Source organism: Rousettus aegyptiacus, unplaced genomic scaffold (assembly GCF_014176215.1).
Source record: "Rousettus aegyptiacus isolate mRouAeg1 unplaced genomic scaffold, mRouAeg1.p scaffold_m13_p_11, whole genome shotgun sequence".
Taxonomy (NCBI): Eukaryota; Metazoa; Chordata; class Mammalia; order Chiroptera; family Pteropodidae; genus Rousettus; species Rousettus aegyptiacus.
The window spans coordinates 65,524,008-65,533,258 of NW_023416286.1; positions in this window are offsets into that span (position 1 = coordinate 65,524,008).

The following is a 9,251-nucleotide window of genomic DNA, read 5'->3' on the forward strand; positions in this document are numbered from 1 at the left end:
ATTTCGTTTATACTGTAGTTCTATGTTCTTATGCGAAATTAACATTTTTTCTTTTTTCAGAGGAATTTAAAATGGTACTTGCCCATTCCAAAAACACTATTTGGAAATTTCATTAGATATTTTATATTTTTTCATAGATTTTTTATATGTGGACAAATTAGAAGATACATTTTTCAAATGAAAAAGTATTTCAAATATATAATGTTTGTAAAAGTTTTAAAACTAATATCTCAATGTTGTCTTTCTTTACTTCTTCCTCTTCCCCATCCTGCTTTCTTCTCTGGCTCCTTCACTTTCTCTATAGTCAGTCTCTCTCTCTCTCTCTCTCTCTCTCTCTCTCTCTCTCTCTCTCTCTCTCTCTCTCTCACACACACACACACACACACACACGCAAGCGCACACACATACAAACATTCCTATATGCCTTCCAGACATATTATATTATAACCTAACAAAGGAAAAGTTATTATCTTTTGGCATTAGATATACACTAGAGTCTGAGTAAACTAGTTAATTCTATGATCTAGGGAAAACAGTTTCTTATATATTAACTATATTTTAAATAAATCTAAAGTAATAAGCACTATATGTGAAATAGTGTTTACTGAGATATCTGACAATCAGTAATTTTTAGCAATAAAATTTGAAATAACTGCTGAAACTGGGAAATAAATATAAGGAGATTAATTATACTATTGTCTTATCTTGGGTGCTTTAGAACATGTCCTAAATAAAACTAAAAGTGAGAACTTCTAATCCAACAACTGAATTCATCAGCAATGAATTGTGTTCTCAGTTTCTCACTTTTCATAATTGATGTTTCTCCACAGAGTAAGTAGGCATTATATATAATAAGAAGTGTCCTAGTCTTAGGAGATATGGTCTGTCCCTAAGTAGATATGTGACCCTAAAGAGTTACCTCTCATTTAAAAGTCATTTGATTGATTTTGAAGATAAAAAAATGGGATAAAATCACCCCCATAATTCTTCAGGTTAGGAAAATTACATTTCTGAATCCTATGAAATTACCCAGGTTAAAATTATAATAATGCTAACAACTGTTCAATCTCATAGACACTTCATGTTATTTTATGGCTAAAGCCCAACTGCAGATTTTCACCTCAAACCTGTTACTTATGGTGCATCCATAACTCAATAAGTGACTTCAAAATATATCTATTTGCTCTGATAAAAAACACAAAATCTTTGTTAAATTTTGCTCTTTTTGTTGCCAATCATTTCATTCTTTGGCAAAAACATTTGGTTAAAACCACAAAATAATTCACTAACCACACCATTTCTCACCAAAACACCTATTCTCAGCTTTATGATGACAGTTTGAATTAGTTTTCTCTGCCCAATTTTAGCCTAATTTTTAAAAGGTAAATTTTGTTATCCTTTTGAAATATTAGTTATATAATGTAAACTCTAAGTTCTACATCCTTCAATGACTTCTCATCACACTTAGAACAATATCGAATTTTTAAAATTTTCTGAAAATCTATGTAATCTGGTCAGCAATTAAGTCTCCAGTTTCATTTCTTACTTTCACTAACTGCACTACAATAACATGTCAGATATACCTGGTTTCATGCCATTATTCTTTCTCTTCATTCCTTTAATCACATGTATATTCACATGGCTTGTTTTTTCACTTTATTTGGATCTCTTCTATATTCCATCTTCTCAAAAAGGATTTTCTAGTTCCATTACCTAAATTATCATTCTCTATTACAAGATCTCATTTCTCTGCTATTTTTTTTATATAATTTATCACCATATAATATACTATTTATATAATTATTTATAAGTGTATTTTCTGTCTAATAGTAGTATATGCATCCCTAACTTTTTTGTTATCTGCTCTTCATCTGTTACATAGTAAACCCTCAAGAGAGATGTACTCATCTTATGTAATTCTGACTATAGCAAAGTCGAAGGCTTTATTATTGAAGTTTTTGGTACAAGGGAAAACGAAAAACAGTGAGACTGAGCTTTCTAGTTTACAATTATTTGGAAAATCCAGGTTTATGCTCTGTCACATCAAAACTATCGCCAGTTTCTATTGATGTTATAGAACATATACTTGATTTCCTAGAAATTATACTGTTTGTCTTTTGATTATATTGGACAGGTACATATCAAAGGAGTTTCCTAATGATTATTTGGGAAGAAAGTTTTTGGTAAGAGAACTTTAACAATGTGTTTACATTATCCTGTTATCTGATAGTAAATTCAAATTGAAAAGTGCACACTTTATATTTTGCTAGGTATTGAATAACATGATATCTTTTAAACAACAGAAGTTAGGCTTTTCTATAAAATTAACTAATTAAATGAATTTTTTTCTGGCATGTAAAGGAACACTATAGCAAAAACAAAATATTAGATTTCTTAAAAATGATATAATCTATAAGAGCCAGAATAAATTTAAAATAAAAGGCTAAATTCTTCCTGTTGAAAGCAAGGAAAAAGATTTTCCTTCCTTCCTTTTCTTAAAAAAAAATGACCTTTAAGTACTTCTCCCTTTGAAATGTGTGCATATGCATATGCATATGCATATACATGTACATGTATATATACATATACATATACATATACATATACATATACATATACATATACATATACATATACATATACATATGAATCCTTTTGAAAACTCAATAGGCCTTTTGCCAGCTTTGGAACTCAGAAATTTCTTTCTCAAGGATGTTGGAGCACCCCTTTGAAATGTAAACATCAAGAGAGATTGCTCCCTGTCTCCCAGTTTCTGTGAGAGGAAAGAAGCCTAACTTCTGTAAGCTCCTTCTTCCAGGCAGCAAAATTACCTCTTATCATAAAGTTATGAGAAGTTTTTTCTCCTACTTAACTAATGCAAATGATCACCCTAATTACCAGGATGAATCATGTGTGACCAATGTTGATGTTAAGTCCTCTGACTTGAGGACAGGTCATTATTTATTTTGAGAACATGTATGTATTAGGTTATATTGCTGCTTGGCTATATAAAAGGGTGAAATTCTTTTAGGTCTTTGCAGTCTTAGAAAATTGCCTGTGATGTACATCACATTCTTGTTTAATGCTTATTCAATAATAAAGTATTGTCTTTCTCTACAACTTTGTGGAGTGGATTTCTGGATTGGAAGAAGATTTTGTATTTTATTGAATTTCACCAGTAAATTCAATTTCTTAATTTTAATTGTATCATTCTAGCATTATTGAAGAGAAAGAATTCACCCACCCACAGGTAGCAGAGCCAAAGGAATAAGTGCAGTGGTGGAAAGATTGGCTCTTTTATTATGAATGGCATTACTCAGGAGAACGGGAAGCTAATACTCAAAAGCCCAGACTCCTGGATGGCATGGAGGTTACATATTATGTAGGGCAAAATCACAAGATATCATGGGTTCAGGGTTCGGGGCTGTGTTTGGAGCTAATTGGTTGGAAGTGTGGTAAGAGTAAGAAATCATTTTTTCAGGTCTTCAGGACAACTGAGATCTGCTCTGGCGGTTCTCTGTCCTGTCTTAGGGGAAATTAGCCAGGGACTGATTCCACCTTAGGGTCCAGGAGCTGAGACATAACATAGGTCAAGTTGTTATCTTTAGCTTCATAGAAACCCATACCTTGTGACCCTTAGTCAAAGTATGGCCATTGTTTCTGGCTACCTCAGGGGGTTAATGACTAGTAAGGGAAAATACTAGGCTTAGAGGGAATGTTGGGAAGAAACTGAATAGAATGCTAGGACTACATACATCAAATCAGGACCTTTGGTTTCACTATTTGTTAGTGTATGAAAAGGCTGAGTAGTGAAACTGGTGCTATTTGACTCCAATAATCCACCATCATTTGGCCTGCTTTCCTGGGAAGAAGAACATAATCTAGATTAACTGAGATAACTGAATTGATCTAGTATTATTTTTTACCAAATTAATCTCACAGAGAACAGATCTATATTCACTCGTTGTAAGTAAATTTGAGAGACAACTTATGAAATATTGTACTGGCCTAAGATTCAAGGGACCTGACCTTTTGCAAATTTAGTAAATGCTTCATTCAATATCTCTTGTAGTTTGGCAAGTCACAAATTATTTTCTTTCTATACGAGTGATGAAAATACAGGAAGGTAAATTGATACAAAAATTTTTATTTAGAACATGAATAATGAGGAAATCAAAGATTAGGTGTGGTAACATAAAATCAACTTAGATATGATTAAGGAGAAGCAAACTATTTGGATTTTAATCCTTTCCTTTTATGCATAAAAGCAGTAGATTGCTTTAAGCAGTCATATATTTATATAATGGCATTCCTGTGGTTTCTTTTATTTTTTCTAGTTACTTCGAATAATTGTTTTAGAAATTGCCTGTTATTTAATATAATCCTTTGATGTGATAGTCCTTAGGGATGTGTACCAATTGGCAATTTGTGATCTTTGAATCAACAAGACAAATGTAGTGATAAAGTGTTAATCTCTAAATATCAAAAGAAAAAAAAACAAGTACCTCGACTGGCTTTCAGTTTAAATCTTTCTTTTGTCCCTTTGGTTATATGGGTTTCCATGGCAATGGAAGTATTCGTAAGAGGATAGATATAAAATATGTTGTTTTAGGTCAAAATTTTTATCAAATGTTTTCCTTAATTGTTTATTTTTCTGAATTAGACACAGAGTAGGATAAAAAGTACATGGCTCAACTCAAATTGTGTTGTAGAGAAACATGTAGCCAATAAAATCCACTTCAGTTTCATCAATCTAAAATGAGATTCAGTGCATTTGATTAGCAGGACCAACTTAATAAAAGCATAGAGCTGAAGGGCTGGAACAGAAATTCGACATTCTCCATGGGTATAGCATGTCATAATTATAGTGGAGAAAAACTAGAGATAGTGTCTGACTTATGATGTTCAACTTGTAGTTTTTCAACTGTATTTTGATGCAAAAGTACTATGCATAATAAATTTCATGAGATATTTAACACTTTATAAAACAGGCTTTCTGTTAAATGATTTTGCCCAATGGTAGGCTAATGTATGTGTTCTAAGCACATTCAAGATAAACTAAGCTAAGCTGTGATGTTCTGTAGGTTAGGCGTCTTAAATGCATTTTTCACTCATGATATGTTCAGCTTACAACAGATATATCAGGACATAACCCCAATGTAAATCAAAGAGTATCTGTATATAAATTTGGAAAGACTAAGATCCTCCATTTACTCTTACTCGATGAACTTGAAATCATTAATAAACTGCTCTAAGGTTGAGTTTCTTATCAGTAAAATGGAGGTAATAATATTTTACTTTTTGTGTTTTTATAAGAATATAACACTAAGTACCATGCATACCACATAGCCAGTGCCCCAAAAATGCAATAAACCTTGCTCATTTCATTTACTTATCCACTATAAATATCTCAGATGTCAAAAAATTCAATTTACTCTGTTTGCCTCCCGATAAAGGGAGTCAAATATGTGGTGGTAGAAAGAAATCTAACTATGGGAGGTGAACACACAGTGTAAATATACATATGCCTTATTGTTAAAGTGTACAACTGAAACTTATTGGATTTCATTAACCAATGTCCCCATAAAGAATAAATAATTAAAAATATTTTTAAAAATTTTAATTTATGTTATTTTAAGAATCACAGTGAGAAATAGCAACTGAGTGAGCCCATTTAATAATAGTAATCCAGTGTATTTACAGGGATAAGGATATTTACTAAATATAATCCATGCATTGTATTTTTTTGTTGTCGCTAAGCTACACATCAAATCTATCTATTATAAACTTGGTCTAAGTATTCAGTAATTACTTATTTTTTGGCTATCTGGTTGTCTGATACTCATTATACAAAATTATTATCACCATTAGCATTTATATTTATGTATTTAAGTAATATATAAAATTGTGCATAAAACATCCTTTCTATTAGTATCTATTTTAATGTGTTTAAATACATTATAAATAAATGTTTACAAATTTTCTATTTAAATTACTAACACAATACATAAAAACATATATAAACTCACATAAACCAAAACCCTTTGGAATCCTCAAATATATTTAAACTAAGAGTAGATGAAAATTATTTTCTTTATTTATTAAGGCAAGGAGACTACTTTCCCATTCCCTGTTTTCTAAGAATATTTTCTTAGAAAAGTAGTAAAACTAAGAATTAAATTCAGTGTATTAGTTTCCTAGGGCTTCTGTAGCAAAGTATAACAAACTAGATGGCTTAAAATAACTGAATTTCATTTTCTTACATTTCTGAAAGCTAGAAGTCCAAAATCTAGGTATTGGGAGACCCGTGCTCATTTTTAAGTCTCTTAGAAAGAGTTTTTTCATGCTTCTTCCTAGCTCCTGTTGATTGCCCACAATTTTTACTTTCCTTCGTTTGTAACTGCATCATTTAAGTCTCTATTTTCATGGCCTTCTCTCCTCTCTGTGTGTCTCTGTCTTCATATGACCTTCTTGTGTGGACACCAACTCTAGGATTTCAATCCTATTAAAACCCAGTATGATTCATCTTATCTAATCATATCCACAATCCTCCTGTTTCTAAATAGGGTCATATTCTGAAATTCTGTGTGGACATGAATTTTGGAAGGAGACCATTTAACCCAGTAAAGTTTGCTCTCTATGCCCCAAAATCCATGTCTGTCTTACACACAGAATATATTTACCTTATTCCAACATCCCCATAAGCCTTAACCCATTCTAACATGAACTCTATAATTATAAATCCCATCTAAATGTTATCAACTGAGGTGCTTTTTTTTAATAAAATCTCTCCAATACTGGTATGAAAATGTATTTTTATTGACATGATCTTTTTTTTTTTTAATTTCCACACACCAGGACTTAAAGAGATTTGCAAAATGTAAAAGAATGCTATCCCTCATTAAATTGTGATGTTATTATTCATAAAAATAATCGGTATTACTACATAATTTATTACTGCTATTTAAAATGAACTGATAATAAATATTTAAAATGTTGCTCAGCCTTTGACATAAAATATTGATATATTTGAGACATATAGTATAAATTTTTTGGAGTTTTTAACAGTTTTTCATTGGTTGAAGGTTTTATAATACCAAATTTTTTGAGAATTGACTGTTCTACCATTTTGTCTCATGGTGTCAAAATGACTTAAGCTGTTGCAAAACACCTTCTCACACATTAAAGGCTGGTGTCTAGAAGAAGCAATGTATCCTTTTTTGTTCTTTATATATATCCTTGGAGCAATACTACACAAAATTAACATCTATAGGTTTATTTCCAGGTAATGATATTTATTAGAGCAATCATCTATCTTTGTGTATTCTTTTCATATTAATTTTTTTCACGTGTACAAACACACACACACAAAAACACACACATTAAATTACACACACATATCCATACCCCTGCTGGTGTTTTACTTGGGATTTTCTTGAATTTATAGATTAATTTCAATTCATATATTAATCTCTAAAAAATAAGTAAAATGTCATGTAAAGCGCTAACATATTTAAGGTAATAATCTTTTAAATATATATATCAATTTATATTGCTGAAATTGATTCTCCATTTTAATAGCAATTAAAGTTGGCATTCTAAGCCTTCCTTAACTATACTCTTCCATCACCTATATTTTCAATAATATCATCATTTTTATAACAGCTGTTAAACATATTATCGTTTGCAAACTTGGTTCTCAGTTCGGTCTTAGTGAAATATTTACATTTTTTACATTCTAATCACTGGCTTTTAACATGCATTTTCCAATCTTCAGATGTTATTCCAATTCTCATCTTTATTGCACTAAGATTGCTTACTTTTTCTTAGAAAATAAACATACCATTACTATATATTCTGGCTTCTATATGTAAAAGGATATTATATGCTTTATACTCAAAAGTAGATGGAGAGACTTGAATATATACTTCGTTATATAAATTTTTATAATATTAGCAAATAACAATTGCTCTCTTCCTTTGTATATATTGTTATATAGTTCTAAAATTGGAATATAATTATTTTCCAAAAGTTCAATGACAGTCAATTGTAATCTCTAATTTTTATCGGTTTATCTAAAATTGCTATTAAAATTTTCTCTCAACATAATATAACTATTATATTGACATTGTGTGAATTCATTCTCAAAAGTTTAGACATATGTGCAGAAAATGTGAAAAATTGATTAAAGCTTTATTTTCCCAAGCATTATAGATTAAAGCAAAAGTTTTCATTAGTAACCTAAGTTGCAAGGAATTATTCATTTTAAATAATTTAATGTCATCTCAGAAACAATTGTAATTTAACGAGCTTGATCTTACTGTCTGTCAGTTTATACCTTACTAAGGCAGTATAAATTGACATTTGAAAGTAATATTTAGTAATTCACTTGGCCTCAAGGAACATTCAAAAATGCATGCCCTTATCAATAAAGAAAACTAACTTCAATCTACTAAACAGATGTGGTCTGAAGATTCAATTGATTATTTTAAATTCTTATTGGGAGACACATTTGATGTGGTAACATATAATGTATCATTTTAAAATTTTAAAATTATGAAATAAATAAAATAATTTTAAAATATAGTAGCTTATATACATTATATATTTTTTATTTTAAACAAATTGAATACATTTTTAATATAAATTTTAAAAAAAGACTCCAGGTGGCATCATCAGGACTGGGGTGAACTTTCAATAAATGTATGGAAGGTATACTGAGAATTGCTGAGCCTCTGTATAAGCAGTAAATGGCTCAGATAGTACAACTCAACACACTTTTGAGTGATTATTATGGAAATGGTAGGGCATTTGGAAAGCAGAGGTTGAAAAGATTTTTCTAGCACAGGTTTGCAAAAGGACCCACATCTCTACTCAAGAAAGATTGTTTCTTATGCAATTAAAATGAATTATCCATTTTTCTAAACCTCACTCACATTAAAACACCTTCTCGTCCCTCACCTCTGCAGGTTCTTCATGTGTAGGCCAGGTCAGGTTTTTGGCTAATGTGTGCATAGCCCCGTACTGCCACATCTAACTTTTAGGGAGAGAAGTCCTTAGGGTAGCTTGTTCTAAACATACACAGGAGAATTCCTTATGAGGGGAGCATTGCTTCCTCCATGTCCATTAGCATATAGTTTCACTTGCACCCCTGCTGCCAGCAGTTTTGGAAGTAGAAAAATCTGAAGATATTATATACGTGTGTTCATATACACACTCATCTAGAGCATGTCCTTAAGCAGAATGGATGA